Genomic DNA, 22,511 nt, shown 5'->3' with positions numbered 1-22,511 from the left:
TTTTTGAACAGGTCCTAGTTTCTGAGTCACAGAACGTGTTGCTTACACAAAACAAAGTAGAAGAAAGAGCCCAAACCAGAACCTAAGAATCCAACATAAAAGCTCAATACTATAGGCTCTCAATATTATACTTAATTCTTCATAAAGAATTGGAAATTTCACCTTGGTGATGGGCAAAGAGATACCTTGAAGTGGTGGTGCTCTTGTATTAAGGAGGGACACAGCAGACAGTAGTACTTTGCTCATCCTAACACGATGCCTGACTTGGTGGCCAAAGCTGTTTTATGCCTAGGACATATAAAAATCAAATCAAATAGAATTGAATTGAATTCAGGAAATGCAATGCAGGAGGAGGAAGACATACAAAAACCTGAATTTCCCCATGCCAAACTCTGTGGACAGGGAAAGATGCCCATAGACATGCCATCTGCTCCTCTGTACAGATAGGCTAGAGTTGCACAGAGCCACACCTACCATCTCACAGCACAGTGAGGGAGGAAGAAGACAGGCAAAGACCAGCAGACTGCCTTGCCAGCATAGACCTGCCTCACTAAGAGCAGCTCAGACCAGCAGTAGACACCAGATTGCCTCCAGGCCACTCAGCTTGGAAAGAGGATGTCGCTCAGGGGCCCACCAGCTGCCTAGCCATCCTGCAGTGGGAAGCAGAATGTACAAGTATGTGGTAGACAGATGGGAACGAAAGAGAAGTTCAGCAGCTTGAGCATCATGAAGAGAGATGGAACTCAAGGCTGGAGAGGAGTAGCCTGTGATGGGTGGCCAGCCCATAGTGAGGTCCCAGGACCATGTCTGAGTCACTGGTTACACAGCAGTGGGAGCACTGTCCATAGCTCATATTACCACTGGAGAACATGCTGACATCCCTTGTCTGGGAAGCCCCTGGGGACCATGGGAATGTCCAGGGCCTGTGCAGAACTGGCCCTGCCCCTCACCGGCTGGGGCCCTCTGAATAGCTGATCCGGTCTCTTATGTCAGCAACACCCAGGAAAGTGAGTTCTGCATCTTGCCAGGACAGCACATCAGGGATGAACCTGATTGGGGGAATAGAGGAGAGTTGACCCCCAAGAGCAAGAGTGATACAGAGCTGCCACTGCCACTTGTCTGCCACGAGGTGGCTTGGGTGTAGGAGTGATGCCCTCTCCTCTACCCCCTTGCCCATCACCATGTACATCACTCTAGAGAGTTGGTCCTGGACTCAAGAGAGCAGGCCCTGCACATCACCTGAGCAGCAAAGTGGAGCTGGCCCTGGTATCACCCTGAAGGCATGAGAACAGTGCTGACCCTGTCTCCTGCTGATACAGCACTGTGTAGTTAGCCAGAAGTACTGGAGAGCTCTCCCTGGTGGTACAGATATGGGAGAGCTGCAGCGCTGGCCTCCTCAGCTATCACCCAGGCCCAGGCCTAGGGATCTGAATTGGCTCACCCCAAAATCTATATCATCTGCTAATGGTTGGGATATGTGAAAGGGCCTATCCTGCTGATCCAAAGTTTCAGGATCTCCATGACACAGGGCAAAATCAGGTTAACTGGGAGGAGTCCCAATGGAGATCCAATAATGATGGTGTCTCTTGAACCACTCCAATGGCTCATTGCAATGAACATTTGTGAAACATGTGTTTGTGAGAAATAAGTTAAAATGTGTGGACGAAGAAATAAACTGTGGAGCATATTGTGACATACTACAGCTTTCATGATGAGATGCTTTATTGTTTGTTTGTTTGCTTGTTTGTTTTGTGTATGTGTCCTTTATTGGGGGTGCAGGCAGCAAAAACAAAGAGCTGATATAAGGGGATAAGGAGATGAGCTACACTTGGGTACATGATGGGAAACTCATAAAGAATCAATAAAATGTGTTTTTTGTTTGTTTTGTTTAATGGGAAATTAGGAATCAAGCTCCTATGGATACACTACAGAAAACAGACAAGAAGCAGACAAGGAAAGGCTGAGAGGCCAAAAATTTGCCTATTCTAATCCTGGCTCTGATTAACCAAGTTACCTAAGATTCTTCATGCCTACAGTTTCTCGCTTGTACAATTAGAATACTAAGGTCATTCTACCACTGAACTAGTATAAGATAAAATGAATTGACATGTAATATAAGAAGTTAGTATGGATGAATAGAAAAAGACTAACCAATAGGGATGATTAGGTGTTTGGCTATAAAACTGTTGTTCTAGTGAGCCTTGACTGTTGATACAACCTAGAGGTACCTGAGAGGAGAAAACTCATTTGAAGAACTGCATTGGTCAGATTAATTTGTGGGTTTGTGTGTTCAGAGGTGTTCTTGATTATAGACTGATGTAACCTGGAAATATAAGATGAAACAAACTCTTTCTTCCTTTAATGCTTTTGGACAGAGTATTTTTTTTTAATCACAGCAATAGAGATCAAACTAGATTACATATATACTAGATTATGGGATTAATGATAGCCTACTTATAGATCATGACCATAATTTACAAATCCATATTATAATAATTCATAATTCCTGCTTCATTCTTTAACACAGCCTGCTGTAGGATATTTGATCGCATTGTGAACCTTGAGACTGTCAACTGTAGATCCCTGTTTCTTATGGCTGAGCCCTAACACACACCTTTGATCCAAGAACTTTCTGCTTATTGTAAACAGGTGAATAAGGTGTGGCTCAGCCAGTCCTAGCTGGCTTTCTGTACAGGGAATTTAATAAAGTTAACCCGAGGTCAAGAGGAAGAGCAAGAAACCAACTGACAGGGACAAAAGAGTAGGAGGGACTTTGAGTTGTGGGATATTTAAGACAAGATGTAGAAGCAGAAGGAGTTTTTAGCTCTTTAGCTTTTCAGTTTTTCAGTTCCTTGGCCTTTGGCTTTTTGGGGAGCTTCAAGTAGCACGCTTTTGGCATTGGGTTTTTTGGCTTTTTGCTCTGGGGCTATCAGCTGAGCTAGTGAGCCTTTTGGGCCTTTTTCATTGAGACATGAGCTAAGTAGGAAGGTCAGCTGGATGCTTTCTCTGCCTGTCTGTGCTAGTAGGTTTTACACCCCAGCATCTGGCTCCTGAGTCTTTATTGGTAAAATTTGGATTCTCATTTAAAACAACAATGTCCTAGTTCATAGAACATATACAAGATCTATTTTATCTATAACATATCAATTACAGGGAGACCCAAGAATCAGCTTTCAGTTAGTAAGATCCAAAATGAGGAGAAAAAAATATATTGGGCTTTTGAAAATAATTCAGGCAGGAGTTTTTGGTGACTTCCAAAATTGAAAACTCTATAATTTCTAAATTCAGATCACTGTAAGCATATGTTTAGAAAGAATTGACATAACAGACTTTTCAGAGATGAACTCAAGAGTCAGAGGAGGGTTAAGAGTAGGATGTGGACTGCTGAGTCTAAATCTTTAATCTTTGAAACAAAGGATCAAGCCAGGAATGTTTTCATTATTAAGGCCATGTGTGGCCTGCAGCCCTCAAGAAGTCCAGACTTGATTATGTTTGGCCAACTCGTCAGTGGTGTGGGTTGGCATTTTTTTCTCCTTACAGGAAATAATAGCAACAGGAGCCAGAGTAGAAAACACAACATCGTTGTATCTCTGTCTTTCTGATCAATGGCCTGGGAATAGGGTCTAAGTGTCTAAGCTTATCTTTCTGATGACTGAAGGAAGGGAGGAAAGAAAGGAGGAGCTGACTGCCATCAGATCTCATAAAACCTTCCATTTGTTTGAAAGAACAGGGAGATGAATCTTTGCGGGGTTGGGGGTGGGGCAGAAAGTAGCTTGTGTTGTTTTCCTTACCTTGGTGATTTCACATGGATAAGATTTTCAGGTCAAAGTTGCTTTAAAAGAAAACATCACCTCTCGTACAACATTCCAGGATCATGGCAGAAGACGAACGTGGCTGGGAAGTGAACCTACTCTGGAAAGTGGAGCCAGTTTCTGCATTCCTCACAAGTACCCATAGTTCCTCTAATTCTATTCCAGGCCTGTAAACAGGAAAGTGTTCCGCAGATGTAAAGAATCCAAGAGGTGAGCCAAAGAAATAAAACAAATATATGCCTTGGCCAAAGCAAACTAGATTAAAGCAACATGATTCAGTAATGGAGAGAAGCAGTTTAGATAAATGGGGGCAGTGATAGAATCATGTGCAAAATGCCACGTTTTCAGAAACTTTGCGACTATGGGAAACAATTGTGACTTTTGATGACTATGACAAAGACATAAGTAACAAAGGTGAGAAGAGGTATTACCATAATGTCACCTTTATCTACATTTTCCAGCATTCAGAGAGTAACCCTAGAACTCATTGCTTCCGTGGACTCTACCAAAACAATACCTCCACATTCTCTGAAATGCATTTCTACTCTTAAGTAGGAATATCTACTTTTACTAATTCCCATTTGCTTTACACTCTGAAGTTTTACAGATTTTTTAGTATTCCTTTGCTCCTGACCAATTTTCCGTTAATGTTACATTGGACATTTTCTGTTGCCAAAATGAATCTCATAGAACACATCAGTAAAGCACTCCAAGAATTTAAGAGGTAGTTTTTAGAGAAAGGGCAGTGTGTTTAAAAATATTTACCAAGGGCTCCAGCCCCCACCCTAACTCTGGCGACTAGAAGGCACACAGGAAGTTGATTGAGGCCCTTAGACAAAACGTATTTCCATCAAAACTATCCCCAAGAAGCAAGGTGCTGTTCCATTCATTAGCTTGCACTATGCAGCCTGTCATATGGATTCATTAGCGCACGCATGTGAATACAACCTGCTTGCTATCTAGTTTGCTTTCCCAGAATTTCTCCTGCCTCCTTTCCTCTGGCGGGAAGTCCTCCATGACATCTGTTTCTTGTAGAACTATCAAAACGATAAGTAGCTGCTTGTGCTGCCTAAGTAATAGGTTCTTCAATATTTTCTCCAACAACTAGTGCTCTCTTTTTCTATATTCTCTTTTACCATATGGAAAAGATAAATACCAGAGCCAAAAATACCAGAAAGGAAAAAAAAAAAAAAAAAGAACTGAGAATAAAACTCTTTGAACACTGACCATGAGGGAAGTACTTATGAAGCACTTTCAAAAAGTGTTGAAGTTTATGTGTTTTCATTTTTAGATTAGGCCTGTTTCAAAAATGCTACCTGGGAATCTTTCCCCCCTAGATCAACCTACTTAAAAATTCAACTGAACACCAAGTTGGAATTTTACCTCAGTTCCAGCTACTTATTGCTCATTTACTTTGTTGCATCTGGCCTTCAGGTGAGAATCCTAACGTGTGTCATCAAGCTGGCGGGACGATTGTTTTACCTATTGAATCAACCCCTCAGTCCTTGAAGTGGGGTCATATGCAACAATAAAGAACTGAAACTGGAGTGTATGCTTAACTCTTTGTGCTCAGCTGAGTTTTTAATTGGATGATACAGGAAGGGAAATAAAAGATGGTGGAGTTAGAAAATTGCTAGCATTTGACATTTAGATGCTTCTTAATGTATCTAAAAAGCAATCACATGTGTGTGTGTGTGTGTGTGTCTGTCTGTCTGTCTGTCTATGAGTTTGTGTATATGTGTGTTGTACACACATATATGATTGCCTGCAAGGGTACAGGTATCTGTACATGTAGTATGAAGGCTGCAAGTCAATATCAGCAGTTTTCCTTTATTATCCCACTCTACTTATTTCTTTAGCCATGTAACCTTTTTAAAAAGAAAGTCTCTCATATATTACATCCCGACTGCAATTTCTTCTTCCTCCTTTGCTCCCAGCTTATTCCCTGATCGCATCTTTTCTCTCCCAGATCCACTCTTCACCCTCCTCTGCTTTCAAAGAGGCAAAGACCAGGCACATCAAAGCTGGACACAGCAACCCAGTAGGAAGCAAAGGGTTCCAACAGCAGGCAAAGAGAGTCAGCGGCAGCCCCCGATCAAACTGTAAAAATTTCCACAAGAACTTCAAGCTGCCCAGCCCTAACAAGTTCCTAAACAGAACACTAACAGCACAGACAGTAAGATGAACAATTAATAAATGTCCAAAAAGACAGGAAAAATACTTGCTTCAAACGAGACGAATGCCGATGGCCACGTCACTATGAATGTAACATGTATAGAACTCATTATTCTCATGATTGTCACATGGTTCTCCCTGCTGTATGTAGTTTGTCTTATACATGTATAATAAGATAAAAAAAATTTAAAAAAGAAAGAATTGTATAGAAGCCCTGGAAGATACAAGAGGAAAGAATCCAGGTGTCCGAGTCAATGCATTAAAATTTTCATCTACTTAAAAAAATTCAAAATATATAAAGAACTAAATACAGTAGACATCAACAAAATGAAACAATGGGGTGCAAATCTCAGCAGAGGACTCTCAAGTGGTCCACTTTATTTTTTAGACAGTATCCCTTAACTACACCTGTAGTTTGAGCTAGATTGGATGACCAGTGAGCCCCTGAGATCCCTATGTCTCTACTCCTCCATTCTCCATCACCCTGTTCTCATGCCCCTTCCTCCTCCTACCACTGCCAAGCCCCTGATGCTGGAGTTATAGGTGAGTGCCACCAAATCCAGCTGTCACACAGATCAAGGGGATGACATCAAAAAGTGGAAAGAAAGGCTGGAGAGATGATTCAGTGGGTAAAGTGCTTGCTGTGTAAGACCAATGACCCGAGTTTGGATTCCTAGACTGCAGGTAATAGCCTCATAAAGTAGTACATGTAGTTCTAATCCCAGGGCACTACAGGTGGAAGATGGGAGGCAGAGGCAGGAAAATTGCTGGAATCTCATGCTCTGCCAGCTTGGTATATCCATCTGTGTTCGTTTTACTTAAGGTTCAAACCATATAAATGAATAGGACTAGTTTTAGCTAATTGTCTCATTTCTGTTAAAAAAAAAAAACTAATAAAAATGACTTAAGGAATTGAGGGTGCCGTATTCAATGTGGCTTCAGAGACTGACCTGAATGGGAAAGCAAAGAAATAAGGGGAAAGAAGACAAATGGACACATGGACAGAAAGCTGGAATTGTGTGGATGGCCTCAGACATCTGGACTCACTGATGCAAAATCACACCCTCCATCACCTCGAAGCTCAGTGTCATACACAGCTGAACAACAGGGCACTGTTATTACATACACATAAACAAGGAGCTATATATCAGGAGCAATCTCTGTAGCCAAGCAGCAAATCTTCAGGCCATAAATATGTGTAATAATATAAATGTATATGTAAAAAATTATTTAATTAAAAAAAGAAAAAAAACATATCCAGGGAGGAAAGGCTATGGTAGACATTTCTGCCCACACTGTCAACATTCACACTCTGCTCTATGAGGAAGACTCTGATCTTTCCCTTTGAGTGTTACCCTGGGAAAGAGGCTTGATTATTCCCCTGTGGGTCTGAGGTCATCGACAGCACTGTGCTCATGTCAACAGCACACGTTCCCTCAGCACTTCACTCACTCCCCGCTTTCTCTGCTCCCTACACGAGGGTTGACTTGGGCTAATAGTTTAAAGATGTCGTGCATTACGGCAGGGAGGCAGCAATGGCTGGCAGCTGGGCCCATTACATTTGCAGGCAGGAAGCTAAGAGCAGTGAATGCTTACACTACTGATGTTTTCTTGCTTTCATTCCTTTTGGTTTCTAGTCAATGGTATGTTACCATCCACATTTAGACTTGGTTATCCCACCTCAATTAGGCCAATCTGAGGAATCTCTCACATTCTGTCCAGGGATGTGTTTCCATGGTGATTCTAAATCACAAGGTGACACAATGAACTATCCCAGTCTCACATACGTGGCTATATATTTTTTCTTACCCATCAGGACATGTTTCTCAGTTTTCTCTTCTATTGGGCAAGATTCACGCTGTCTTCCATGGTCTCCAAAGTATTGTTAATAATTCATCCAAATTCATACATGACTTGTATTAGTCTACCTCCCAATACTAGACTGGAGTTTTCAGGAATGGGGTATTTCATTCCTTTTCCTCAATTCCTAACAATGTCTGGTTTCTAATGGATGGTACACACACACACACACACACACACACACACACACACACACACACACCATACACAAAATACCCAAAACAAAAAATTGTTAAGTGAATGAATAAATGAATGAGTAAATAGATATGAGCTTCTGGTCTCAATTTATGTATTATCAAGAATTTTGATTCTCATTATTAATAGTTTTATCACACTATAGTAATAACATATTATTATAAACCTATATAAGAAGTGAAGTTACTTTAAACATAAAGAACTTGTCTAAATTATTCAAGATTGATTCATTAATCCTTGATTTTAAATTGTTTTTGCTGTACCAAAACACAAGATGTTCTCTAAAAACTGCTTGCTGTTTTGGTTTGGGAATTTGTTTTAGAAAATATAAAACAGGTGCAGATCATATGTAGTCATTTAAAGCAACTTAAAAATGAATTTTTGAGCATATATTTTAGAAACATGTGCAAACTTAGCTTAATTTCCAATGCAAATAAAATAAATATTGATATTTATAAATACCACATGAAAAGTTCCCAAATTAATATCAGGACTTGCAAAAGTGAACTCTCATGCTTAAATCACTAAAAGAAGAACAAATAAAGCCAACTTGTTAATTCCCACATATTTGTAACAATGCAGAATTTATTAAATAATGCTGCTATAAATGATTGTGCAGAAAAATAAACATAATATTCCTTTTGAAATCATATTTATAATTGAGTAGCATTAGCCCACAAATTAGTAACTAAATGTTAGGATATTTGAGCTTATTGTTAGTTTTACGTGCAGAAAAACCTGACAAGGAAATATTGCTAATAATTCACATAATACTAATTAATAAGGCTTATTAGTTCTCACAGCACCATCACCATTAATTCACAATCTGATTATATGCTACTAATGAAGAGAGTCTTAGAAACCTTCAAGAAGAACAATATGATGAGTGGATGGGGGCCCAGGGGAGTCTGCTCAAACTATTGCACTAACCAAGGACAATACAAGTAGTGAACTTCGAACCCCTACACTGATCTACCCAATGGACAGGACATTCTCCAAAGTTATGTGGAGAGCAGGGACTGACTCTGACATTAACTCTGGTGCTCCATATTTGACCACCTCCCCTTGGTGAGGAGGCCTGATGGCACTCAAAGAAAGAATAAGCAGACTACCAAAATGAAACTTGATATACTGTGACCATGTAGTGGGGGAGGAGGTCCCCTTCGGTCTTAGACCTAGAGGAGGGGAATAGGGTGAAGGCGGGTGGGAGGGAGGAACAGGAGGATACAAGTGATGGGATAACAATTGAGTTCTAATCTGAATAAATTAATTAAATAAAATTTTTAATTAAAAAAAAGAAAAAAGAAAGAAAATCTTGTTAAGTTTCCTAACCCCTTTGAGATATTAAAGAAAAGCTTTTTTTTCTTTTTTCATAATAATATTTTTAACTGAAAATAATTTTCTCATACAATATTTTGATCATGGTAGTCCACCCTTCATCTTCTCCCAAATACTCCCCACATTCCCACCCATTCAACTCCATTCCAATTTTCTCCCACTTTAGAAAAAAAAACAGGTAAATAAAACAAATCAGTTGGAAGAAAAGAAAACAGGTGATGAAAACTAACCAAACCAAACAAAACAAAGAAAAAACATGAGTAACACATGTGCATGCCAAGACACAGACACATACACAAACATGCACAAAAAGCATAAAAACACAACATAAGAAACTGTAATATATATACAAAAGATCAATAATGTAAAGGATGTCCAAGTAAGCATTATCACACACACACACACACACACACACACACACACACACACACACACGCACACGTATACATACAAAATACTGTGGAGTTTGTTTTATGTTGGCCATCTACCTGCTGGGTGTGGGGCCTGACCTTATGAGTGATGTGTATACCCAGAGAGACTCGATTGCAGAAGACTAATTTTTCCTTTGTGAGCAATTGACACTTGGACATGAACTTCCTGGTCAGGGTTGGGACCACTGTCCACTTCCTCTCTCAATGCTGGGATGCCATCGAGTTTGGACCTGTGCAGCCCTGTGCATGCTGCCATGGTTTCCATAAACTCATATGTGAATCAAGGAAGGCCGTGTTTCCTTGATGCCAACTTGAAAGTATTTTATTTCTGCATCCTGATAAATGTTCTGTAATCATTTCTACTGTGATTTAATTAATTAACTCAATTACACTCACTTCACTGAGATATAATTTAATTTACAACTCAATTTAGAGAACAGAAAAATAGTTCAGTAAGTCTATGTTAAGTTTAAATTAAAATTACAAACATAAATAATTAATTTAATAAATATTAATAGGATTAATAGTTACATTCTTAAAATAGAATGAAACTAAAAGTTTATATTAATGAATTATCAGTAATTTGAAAACATAAGTTATACATACCTATAGAACCATACTCTAAGAGAAAAAGTTTAAAACTCCAAAAATATAGGGTATAAGGTATAATCTTTAAATCTATCTGTATAGTATTTTAAAGTAACTATTAGATAACATTACTTTGAAAAATAGTTTTTCTTTTAATTTTTTCATTTATTTTTATTTTTTTATTTTTCAGAAGAGGATTTCTCTGTGTAGCCTTGCCTGTCCTGGACTCACTTTGTAGATCAGGTTAATCTCAAACTCACTAAGATCTACCTACTCCTGGGTCCCCAAATGCTGAGATTAAAGGCGTGTGCCATCTCACCTGGTGATAATTATATTTTTCTGTTAAAATATATATATATGAGATTCTTACTACATTGCTTGAAAATATTTTATGATATTATACAAAGAAGCACTTTATTGTTAAAAATCTTATAAAATGGTCACAAAATAATATTATATCTGGAGCATTATAAGTAATTTTTCTTAGAGCAAACTCACCATTTTATTTTTTTATTTTTAATCTGTTACATGTCTTTATTATTATAAAACATAATGCCATTTCTGAATAATATAAACTTTGTACACATCCCTACACATCTTTTTTTTTATTGTAAGGAAGTATATATACTTCCAAACTCATCATTTTATAAAAATTCTCTATTGCTAAGCACATGAATGTTTAAAATCTGTTGTCAGACCTGTAAGAAGCAATTTAGAGCACATGAGCGAGAGCTCACAGTATAATAAGTGTGCCCAGTTTCTTCCTGGTGCCCTATGATATTGTCATCTACACAGCTGAGGCTTGAGGCTGGTGCAATTAAATCACACAAACAAGTGAAAAATATATCTCAGAAGTTTGGGGCTTATTCTCTTGGCTTTCCTCATGCTGAATCACTGTGGTTCGACTACAAAATGTGTCCAAAAATCCCCTCTTAGTAGTACAGTTCATGAGGCTAGAAAGATGGCACAGCAATTAAGAGCACCTGCTGCTCCTGCAGAAGACCCCAGTTCCATTTCCTATATAGATGTGGTGCCTCACAACCCTCTGTGACCTCAACTCACGGGAGCCAATGCCTTCTGCTGGTGGGCATTGGCAGCGGAGTCATACATAGTGTACGTACACACTGGCAAGCAAATACTCATACACAGAAAATAAAAATACTTAAATCTAACAAAAAAGAAGAAGAAAACAGAAAATAAAGCAATTCTTTCATGATATTGTTCCTGAGTCTCAGGGTCATCTCTTCATTTTGTCCCTTTGGAGCTTGCAGTGAGGATGGCACTCTGTCACCATCAGTCCTAGGATTCTGGGTGTTTTAACAATACTGTGGCTAACATGAAACAATGAAGAAGAGGAAAACCAGTCATCACAAATATAACTGGGTAAGCTTAAATATAGAAAATTTTAAAATCCACTGATTTATTATTAAAGTAATAAATGAATAAAACAAAGTTAAAGCTTATACAATGAGTAAGAAGACCAACAGCAAAGTACCTGGAAGAGATATCAAGGAAGCAATACACAAATGGAATAAAAAATGATGTTTATGGATTAGAAGATTCAATATTTTAAAATGTACATACCATTCAAAAAGAGCTGCAGATACAATTCAATCTCTATAAAAGTAACAATGATATTATTTTTAAAAGATTTACTTATTTTATATGTTATGTGTGACTACCCACATTTACATACATATATTGGGTATATGCATGGCCTTTCTGAAAACCAGAAGAGAGCACAGTGTCCCCTCAGAAAGAGCTACAGACGGTTGTGTGCTACCATGTCGGACATGAGTCTTGGCCCTCTCTACAAGCAGGAAATGCTCTTAATCACTGAGCCATAACTCCAGCCTCAACTGAAATTAAAAAAAGTTTTTGTCAAAATCACAACAAATACTTTGAATGCCCAAACCAATCTTGAACCAAAAGGACAGAGAAGAAAACGTTATGCTACTTGACTTGAAATTATACCACAAAACTACAAGCCTATAAATGACAGTTTTCCAAAAAAACAAGACAATAGGTTAATGGGACAGACTAGAGAGCTTCCGAGACAAGCAACAAATATATAACTGTGAACTTGTATGTACATTAAACAAAGGGCCATGTTTCAAGAAATTATTATGGGAAAATTAGATTCCCATGTTCAATATTCATATGAAACCAGGCCCCACTCTAAAAAATTATAAGAATTAATTCAAAATGAATTAAAGACTTCAACATAAGAACTTAAACTATGAAAAAAATACTAACGGAAGTATTTCATATAATTGGAATGACAAGATTTTTTAGAAGAACCTCAAAGCTTAAGAAATAAAATTAACAATTCACAAATAATTTTACATAAAATTTTAAAGCTTCAGGCAGTGATGGCTCATGACTTTAATCCCATTTTTGGCAGACAAAGTAGGCAGATCTCTGTGAGTTTGGGGCCAGCCTGATCTACAAAGCAAGTTCTGGGGCAGCCAGAGTCATATAGAGAAACCCTGTCTTGAAAAATTGAGAGAGAGAGAGAGAGAGAGAGAGAGAGAGAGAGAGAGAGAGAGAGAATGAGAGAGAGCTTCTGAAAAGTGAGGAATATAATCAATAAGCCATAGAGACAAACTACAGAGTGGGGAAAATATTTGCAAACTACAATCTGAAAAATGGTTAATATTCTTCATAGTCAAGGCACTCAACTAAGTAACATGCAAAGAAGAGCCAACACAAGTCAATAATGGGCTTTAGTCTCTAACAGATATTTCTCAGAAGAAGAGCTACAGATGGCCAACCACCACATGAAAAAAAAATGCTAAACATCATTAATCATTTGAGAAGTGTGTTATAAAACCACAGTGAAATATTACCCCCACTCCAATAAGAATGTCTCTTATCAAATAGAGGAATAAAGAAAATGACAATTGTTGGCAACTTGGTGGAGAAAGAAAGTCCCTGGGCACTTACTGGGTATGTAAATTAATATAATAATTATGGAAAAGAATATAGCTTGTCTTCAAAAAAATTGAAAATAGAATAACCATATGATCCATTGGTCTCACTACTGGTCTATATCCAAGGGAAATGAAATCATTATGTTGGAAAGACATCTGCACTCGCGTGTTCATTGCAACACTATACACAATTGCCAAGAGATGGAGGCAACCTATATGCCCTTCAGTACAAGAGTGAATAAAGGAAACACAGAGTGTACATGCAAGCTAAACAGGTTATTTTGAAGGTTTCACCATTGAAAATGATAACTGTTTGAGGATATAGATACATGTGGATTGATTTATATATTTTATAATATACACACATGTTAAACCATTGCATGCCATTCCAATGATGTAGACAATTCTGTATTTATATATAATTGCATTATTTCAGTAAAATTAACATTTAAGAATTCATTGGTCAGAAAACGTAAAAAGTACAAAACTAAAAATGTTCAGAAGGATCTTCTGAGGACACACGCACACACACACACACACACACACACACGTGTGTGTGTGTGTGTGTGTGCGCTCGTGCACTTTAAAGAAACAGAAGTGCCTGTCATTTCAAGAAAAGATCACAATGCCATAACACATCACGATATTAACCTTTAAAGAGAGGCCCAGAGCTCAAAAGAAATTAAATTAAATGTTTAGTTGTTAAAATCATAGTGTAACAAAACCTTTAGGAAGGATGACCACTTAATGGCACCTATTTAATAAACCATGTTTGCCCTGACCTATGTCAGTCTCTGCATACTAATTTTAAAAAGAAATTCTAAGTATAAAAGAAATCTAAGTATAAAAGAATCATATATTTAGTACACTTATTAGACATTTGGAACTGTACAAATCATTGTTTATCACATCAGGTTTATTCAGTTTTTATTTTAAAAGTACTTTTTATTAATTTTACTAGAGTATTTTCAAGTTTTGGGTAATTTATATATCAATGATACTGAAATATTAAAGTTAATATATTTATATCATATCAAAATGTTCCTGTGTGACCATTTGTACTTCATTCTTTCCCCAAAACTCGAGTACAAGGAGCTGGAGAGGTGGCTCAGCAGTTAAGCACACTGGCTGCTCTTCTGGAGGACCTGGGATTAAATTCCCAGCACCCACATGTCGCCTCACACCTGATTGTAACTCCAATTCCAGGGCTTCTGACACCTTCACTCAGATGTGCATGCAGGCAAAACATCAATGAACATGAAATAAAGATAAATTTAAAAAAAAAGAAACTCTAGGACAAGACTCAGCACCTCCTAACAGAAGTTAAAACCTCCACTGGGTAAACCTTTGCACATATTAGCTTTCTAAAGCATAATGGTCTTGGGAGTCATTTATAGTTTTGCATTTATCACTTAGTTGTTGCTGGCCCTAGAGAGCCATCACTCATGTGGTCCTCTGTCATTCTTCACAATGTATTCCTTTCGGATCACTATTGTGGGTTTGCTTTGAATGTTGTTTCCTTGCTACTTTGCAAAACAAGAAAAACCTTGCTGCTAGTTGGTGGCAACCATATTGATGCTTCACAACCGGTTTCTATATTTTTCCTGGGATTGCGGATGAGCTGTTTCAGGTTTAAGTGAGTATAAATAGAGCATTTATAAATATTAATGTCTTTATGGTTGCATGCTTTGCTTTCTTTGAGAGAACCACTAAGAACAAAATTTTTGGGTCATTAGCGTAAGTGTGTGTTTGGAGATCACCACATAGCTTTTCTCATACTAAGTGTTTATATGTGTTATCTTGCTTAACCTCAGAACAAACATAGAAAACTGACATTAATCTTCACTGCGTTCTATAGTCAATGAAAGTGAGGTCTAGGGAAATTAAATGTCTCACTTAGGGCAGCTTGTCCTGGAAATTGTGAAGTTAAGATTTGAACCAACTTTAGCCAATGCTTAAAATTGGGCTTCGTTTAAGTGTTATGCTCTACTCTCCAGTTTAAGCAAAACTCACATAGAAATTCTATGTCCCTGGTGATACTGGAGTTTTTAGACCCAGCAGAGAGTCATGTCAAAGAACTTGGGGGAAGACTGTCATCTTGAAAGTGCAAAGAAACCTGTTAAGCCTAGATACCCATGTTTGTGCATTTTGTGATGCGACATTTAGAACAATGTCTGGCATCTAAGCCAGAGCTCAATAATGCGCAGCCATTAACATTATCAGGGACATATTGTCAATTCCCGTCCAAATCCCAAATTGGCCTCTTGTCTAAAATTCTTTTAAGTTCAATGGGATCTGTGTCTGTGGATGTGTTTATTTATTTTTCCTGTCTGTTCCGGCAGAATGTGAGGAGGCATCTGTCAGTGCTTAGGAATTGAAACTTACCTGAAGACAATGAGTGATGGCATTTTGGATGATTTGCCCAGAGTTCATATAGCGGAAGGCAAGACATACACTCATATACATACATGTGCATGCCTTAGCGTACTTTCTTTTTGAAACTTTTACTTTATTTTAAATGTAAAACAAGTACATCATTTACTCCCCTCTCCTTTCTCTATGCCAGAAGTTTTAAACCTGTGGGTTATGACCCCTTTGGGGGGTCTAAAGACCCTTTCACAGGGGCCCCCTAAGACCATTGGAAAATACAGATGTTTACATTACAATTCCTAACAGTAGCAAAATTAGTTATGAATTATCAACAAAAGCAAATTTATGCATGGGAATCATTGCGACATGAGGAACTGTATTAAAATGTCACAGCATTAAGAAGGCTGAGAGGGGCTGATGAGATGGCTCAGTGGTTAAAAGCACTGACTGCTCTTCCAAAGGTCCTGAGTTTAATTCCCAGCAACCACATGGTGGCTCACAACCATCTATAATGTGAGCTCATGCCCTCTTCTGGTCTGTGGATGTATATGAAGGCAGAGCACTGCATACATAATAATAAATAAATATTTTTTTTAAAAAAAGGAAGGCTGAGAACCACTGCTCTAATCCTTCTGATGCCTCACTACAGTTCCATGTCAAATAGACTGTGTCCTTTTCGTTAACTGTCATTGTTACCCATAAATGAATAATATATAAGACAACCCACTAATTTTGTTAAGTACTGTTTGTATGTATTTTAAAAATAATTCAGTAGCCACCTGAACGAAAGCATTTTAAAGATAAGAAAAGTGAGACCTAGGGAGATAAAATGTCCTGGTATGCCCTGTGAATTGTGAAGTCGAGACTTGAACCAATGTTAGCGCATGTTAAAGGTAATCCACACTGAATATGGATTGTGCCTGCAAAATAGGTTCAAATTCCACTCAATGAATTTCCCATCTTTGGATTCACCTGATATTTGAGACTAAAGAGTAGTAATGAAATTTAGCTCAGAATGAAATGGAAGAGGACATAAAAAATCAGACAAGACCGGCAATGAAGGCTCTGCCATGGCATAAAGCTGCTCAGGTATTCTCAACCTTGGTCACAATTGGAATACTTGATGTCTCTATCTACAACTGTCATAGCAATGTTTTTACCACATGATGGAAATCTGGTTCACCGCAATATGACAGATGGATATCTACTTTGCAAATAAGAGCTAGAGTGACCCCTTAAAACTCAGGAATGAAACAAACATAACTATTGGTCTTTTGGGCACCAGTGATAAAAGTCAGTGAGTTGTGCTATGAAAATGTTTACTGAATTTCCTAGCCCTAGACAGGGAGTGTTACAATGTTAATATATGGTGACTCCTATAGATATTTCATTGTATTACTTACGCTTAAATATGGAAGAAAGAACCAGAAGAGTTGTACAAATCATAGGATTAATTCATTGCATTTTAAATTGTTCTATAACATGTACTATGCATTAACATTTGGGGGTTATATGTACAGTCTTATTCAGAATTGAGAAAATGGGAAGGATTCACCCATGAACATCACAAATGATAGTTTTTCTCTGTTCTTGTTGAGTCTCTTCCAGTAGTTTTACTTTTCCTTTATATATCTGGAAATGTATGACTCAAAAGTCCAGAGAGATGGAAATAATCATATCTTAAGCAAGACATTAACTCTATTAACCTTTATGTAAAGGAATGGATTAGTATTTCTTTTTTTTTTTTAATTTTTATTAATTTATTCTTGTTACATCTCAATGTTTATCCCATCCCTTGTATCCTCCCATTCCTCCCCCCCCATTTTCCCATTATTCCCCTCCCCTATGACTGTTCTTGAGGGGGATTACGTCCCCCTATATATTCTCATAGGGTATCAAGTCTCTTCTTGGCAACCTGCTGTCCTTCCTTTGAGTGCCACCAGGTCTCCCCCTCCAGGGGACATGGTCAAATGTGAGGCACCAGAGTACGTGAGAAAGTCATATCACACTCTCCACTCAACTGTGGAGAATATTCTGACCATTGGCTAGATCTGGGAAGGGGTTTAAAGTTTACCTCCTGTATTGTCCTTGGCTGGTGCCTTAGTTTGAGCGGGACCCCTGGGCCCAAATCTGCCTATCATATTGTTCTACTTGTAGATTTCTAGGACCCTCTGGATCCTTTTATTTTGCTGTTCTCCCATGAGTCTCTCATTTAGAGTCCCAATAGGATGCCTTCCCCTCTGTCCCAGTTTCCTGGTAAGTGAAGGCTTTCGTGGGACATGCCCCTTGGGCTAGTATGCAGATATAAGTGAGTATATACCATTTGATTCTTTCTGCTTCTGGGTTAACTCACTCATTATGATCATTTCTAGCTCAATCCATCAGCTATTAAAAACAAGGAATTCCCGAAATTTGTGGATTAGTATTTCTTACTAATTATTTATTGCTATCTTTGGAAGCCCTGCATTTAAGTCTATGATCTTTCATTGGCCCTGAAATCCAGCCTGGGAACTCTCTGCCATGACGCCATCTTCCAGATTCTTCAAATTTCCTTGGAGATACATGAGAGAGCGTTTCTTTATCTTCTCCTGGCTCTCCTCACATTTCATGGCCACAGGTCTCTCTGAACTTCTGATTTCATTTTATGTAGTATGTAAATACATTTTAACACACAAAATTTATATTGATGCTCAGTTCTTTAGTTCCCAGCTCTATCTCCACTTACCTGGCACTTTTTTGTCTCTAATTGCTGATACTTTTAATAAATGGGCCTGCTTGTCATTTGTACTTGGGCCATAGAGATCACTGAGTGATTAAAAGCACTCGCTCCTTTTGCATATGAGCCAGGTTTAGTTCCCAGAACCTATGTGGAGGTTCACAACTTTGTGTAACTAAATTTCCAGGGGATTTAATGTTTTTTTCTGGTCTCCTGTGGTAACAGGCAGGTATAAGGTACATACATGTACTCATTCACACGTAGATATACAATCAAAACAAATATTTTATGGCTGGATTTGCTTGTCCTAATTGAAGAGCAACTGTCAAGTTGCTCTCTGGAGACTACTCACAAAACACTGAACTTCATCAACTGACTTCCTGTTTCTTCCATATATATAGTATGCATGTATGTATATATACATGCATATATATGTATATATGTATGTATATATGTGTGTGATATATATACACACATATATATATATTGTGTGTGTACATATATGCATCTGAGTACAGGTGTCTGGAGGGCTGAGGTGTCAGATTCTGCTGTGCTCATTCTTAAACACTGATTTCCACTTCCTAATAAGCTTATCAGAAAATTCTCCGTCCCTAAAGATTCTCTACCAGTAAAAAGTATTGAAGAGAAGCCTGAGTAGTAACATCTGCCCACAAAACCTCAAGAAATAGTACCAAATTGTGAATATGTTTGCAGTTTTGTTTTCTCTGTTATCAGTGGTCAGCAGCTATAAAAATGCTCAAGGGCCACCACAGTGTGTTTCTTCTCGGGAGTGAGAGCAAAGTGCATGACCTTGAATGTCAATCATAACGTGTCAGTGGTAAAGTCATGCAGATAACTAGAACAAGAGAGCACAGGTCAGGGCTGCGCAGGAACCAAGAACTCACACGCACATGCTTCTCAGTGTACTGCAGTTATTCTTGAACACTAGAAATTCAGTTTTCTCTTTCATTAAATAGTTTTGCAACACAATTTTGATCCGTCTTTAAACAGGACTGAACAAATAAAAAAGAAAAACCACTAAGTTTTTTCTTTTCTAATAATTGATTGGAATATTTATTTTTTTCTTTTTTTTTTTTACAGGTATAAAATGGAATCTCAAAGTAGTTTTTAATTTACATTTCCCTGATGTCTAAGGATGTTGAGCATTTGTTTCATCATCAACATCGAAGGATGTTGAGCAAGTGTTTCCCAGCCATGTGAGTTTACTGTATTGAGAATTCTGTTTAATTAGGTTAGTTCTTTTCTTAATATCTAGTTTCTTTTTTAAATATTTTATTTAAGATATTTTATATAATATAATATATATATTCACATTTATATTGTTACCCATATATACAATAAACTACATACAGAAAGAAGAATCACAAAACAATCAGGAATTATATTAATGTTACATTCATAGGGTTTTGGCTATTTGCATTTGGCAACCTTGAAGAAAACATCTTTCCTATCTTGCTGTGTGTAATATTCTGAATGTAAATCAATATCCATCATATCTAATTTCTATCAACTTCAAATATCTATCTAGACCTAAAAACATCTTAACCCCTAAACAACTAAGCTTCCTTGTAGAACTAAACTATCTGGTCTTCAACTCCATCATAGACTTGAGAAGAAATAAAATTAATTACATGAGTAAACAGGAAGTGCAGGTTAGCAGTTTTCAAAGAAAAAAAAATGATAGTGACAGTTTGCTGTCTTAACAGTCACCAAAACTCTCTATAATGTTGGAGCATCATTTTCAGCCTTCTAGCCCAATGTATCTGACAGACATATTTGTGAGGCAGGAGCTATTGAGGACTTGCTTACCCCGTCTTGGCAGAGTTTGGCTATTGACTCTGCCTCCATCCAAGTTTGCCCATTTATTAGGCAGAATTCTGTCAGTGGCCAAAATGAGGACATTTTCCCCAGTGGCTGGTTTGCCACATATAAAGCCATCTCAATAAGGAGGTTCTTTGATGCTCATCATCTTCTTTGAGGTAGGCTGGGTGTTGCCAGGATTTAACCTGTCTCACTGTAAATGTATCTTTAAAATAATAAAAAAAAATCTTTAAATGCCATATTGTTTAGGTCTCTGAGGTTTTTATTTTACCTTATCTAGCTGCAGAATCATGTTTATCTGTTAAACCTAGGATGTATATTCTTGTAATATAAATAGACTAGTAATTGACATGATCATGATTTGATCAACTAACAATTAACTGTTATAAATTACTTATCTTAAACAGTCTGCAATAGTACTTTCAAAGTATTGGAGGTAAACTTTTTGTTCTACTTGATATATATATATATATATATATATATATATATATATATATATATATATATATATATAGTGTGTGTGTGTGTGTGTGTGTGTGAAGAAATGTATCACAGCTAAACTTATTTTTCATCAATATACAAAATTCTATACCAATGAATTAAAAATAACCTGTGAGTAACAATTAAGGCCTTAAGTTGAGGAGTAGAATCACTAATGAATTTTTTGTCCTATCATCCCTATATATTGCTATATTCTCCCTTCTTTCTTTTCAATCCATCTCCAAACCTAAGGAAGAAAGATAAAGGAAAAGAGAGACATCTCTGAGTCCAACCTTGATTTCTTTCTGAATAAGACCAACAGTTCTTTTTTTTAATGACATTTACTGTATTTAGTGTTACCAATTTCATGTGACTGAAAAAAATGGCCCAATAGATATCACTGCATTTATTACCTTTATCCTTTTCTTTAACCTTTTTAAAAATCTAAGAATCTTTTACTATCTTTTTTTTTTTTTTTTGAAATGTTCACAACTAGTTTAAATGTAGTGGGTTTCTTTTCTATTTATCCTCCCTTTTTTAAAAATAGGTTCCTGGCAGGCATAGTGGCACAGGCCTTTAATCTCAGCACTCGAGAGGCAGAGGCAGGTGGATCATTGTGTGTTGAGGGCAGCCTGGTCTACAGAGCAAGTCCAGGACAGCCAATCACCCCCCAAAAATCTATCTCTTTTTAAAATACAATATATCCTGATTACTGTCTCCTTACTATCCATTTGTCTGAATTTCTCCCCACCTCCCCTTCCATCAAAATCCACTCCCTTTCTGGCTCTCAATAAAATGCAACAGGCTTTGAAGAAATAACAACAAAACATAACAAACTGAAATATAAGATAAAACAAAAACCCATTACACCAAGGTTTGACAGGAGAAACCAATAAAAAGAAAAGAGCCCAAGAAAAGGCACAAGAATCAGAGACCCACTAGTTCATACATTCAGGAGTCCCTCAAAAAACAAAAAAAGAAACCCATAATATGTACACAGAGGAACTGGTGCAGACCTGCACAGACCCTGTGCTGGTTGCTTCAGTCTCTGAAAATGCACATGAACTTTGCTCAGTTGATCCCGAGGGCCATGCTTTTCTAGCATAAAATGCATATGTTTAGGTCATGAATGCAAAAATGCACAATTTAGGTCATAAAGCTCAATCAATCTAAGAAACACAACTTTACATTGGTAGCACTTGAATACAGTTTAAGGGGGGCATAGAGAAGAATTACATTTGCTTTTCTATTGCGTTCAGTTCCTACCAAATAAAGGGGGTATATTTTACATCCAAGATGACTGTCGTGTTCGAATAAACAAAAAGCAGAAAACTATGTTTAAAATGCAGATATGATAGGATGATAACAAGAGACATGAAATAAATGTCTTTCTTAATGAGCATCTCAGAATGAGCAGAACATATTTTTTTTCAGCTAAGAAAAATGTTCCTGTAAATAGGGCTTTGTATAGAGTCACATACAGTGTATGTTCAGAAGTAAACCTTAATAATAAGTATAAGATTCATTATAAGACCAAAACATAATATGCTGATGATGTGATGAATCATTAAGAGGAAAATCCAAGGGATATGAATTAAATGTCTTCATTAGCAAATTCATACAATGACCTGAGTGTGCAACATTGTGTAGCTGCTACTGAGCACCACAACATCAAAGAATTTGAAGTAATTCAAATACTTATACTGATTGTTATACAGATAATATGTGCACATAGAATTATACTGTGGATAAAACTGACAAGTATTTCTTA

This window comes from Acomys russatus, chromosome 8, assembly GCF_903995435.1.
Source record: "Acomys russatus chromosome 8, mAcoRus1.1, whole genome shotgun sequence".
NCBI classification, from domain to species: Eukaryota; Metazoa; Chordata; class Mammalia; order Rodentia; family Muridae; genus Acomys; species Acomys russatus.
The sequence above is the reverse complement of the archived record's forward strand: the minus strand, read 5'-3'. Positions refer to the sequence as shown.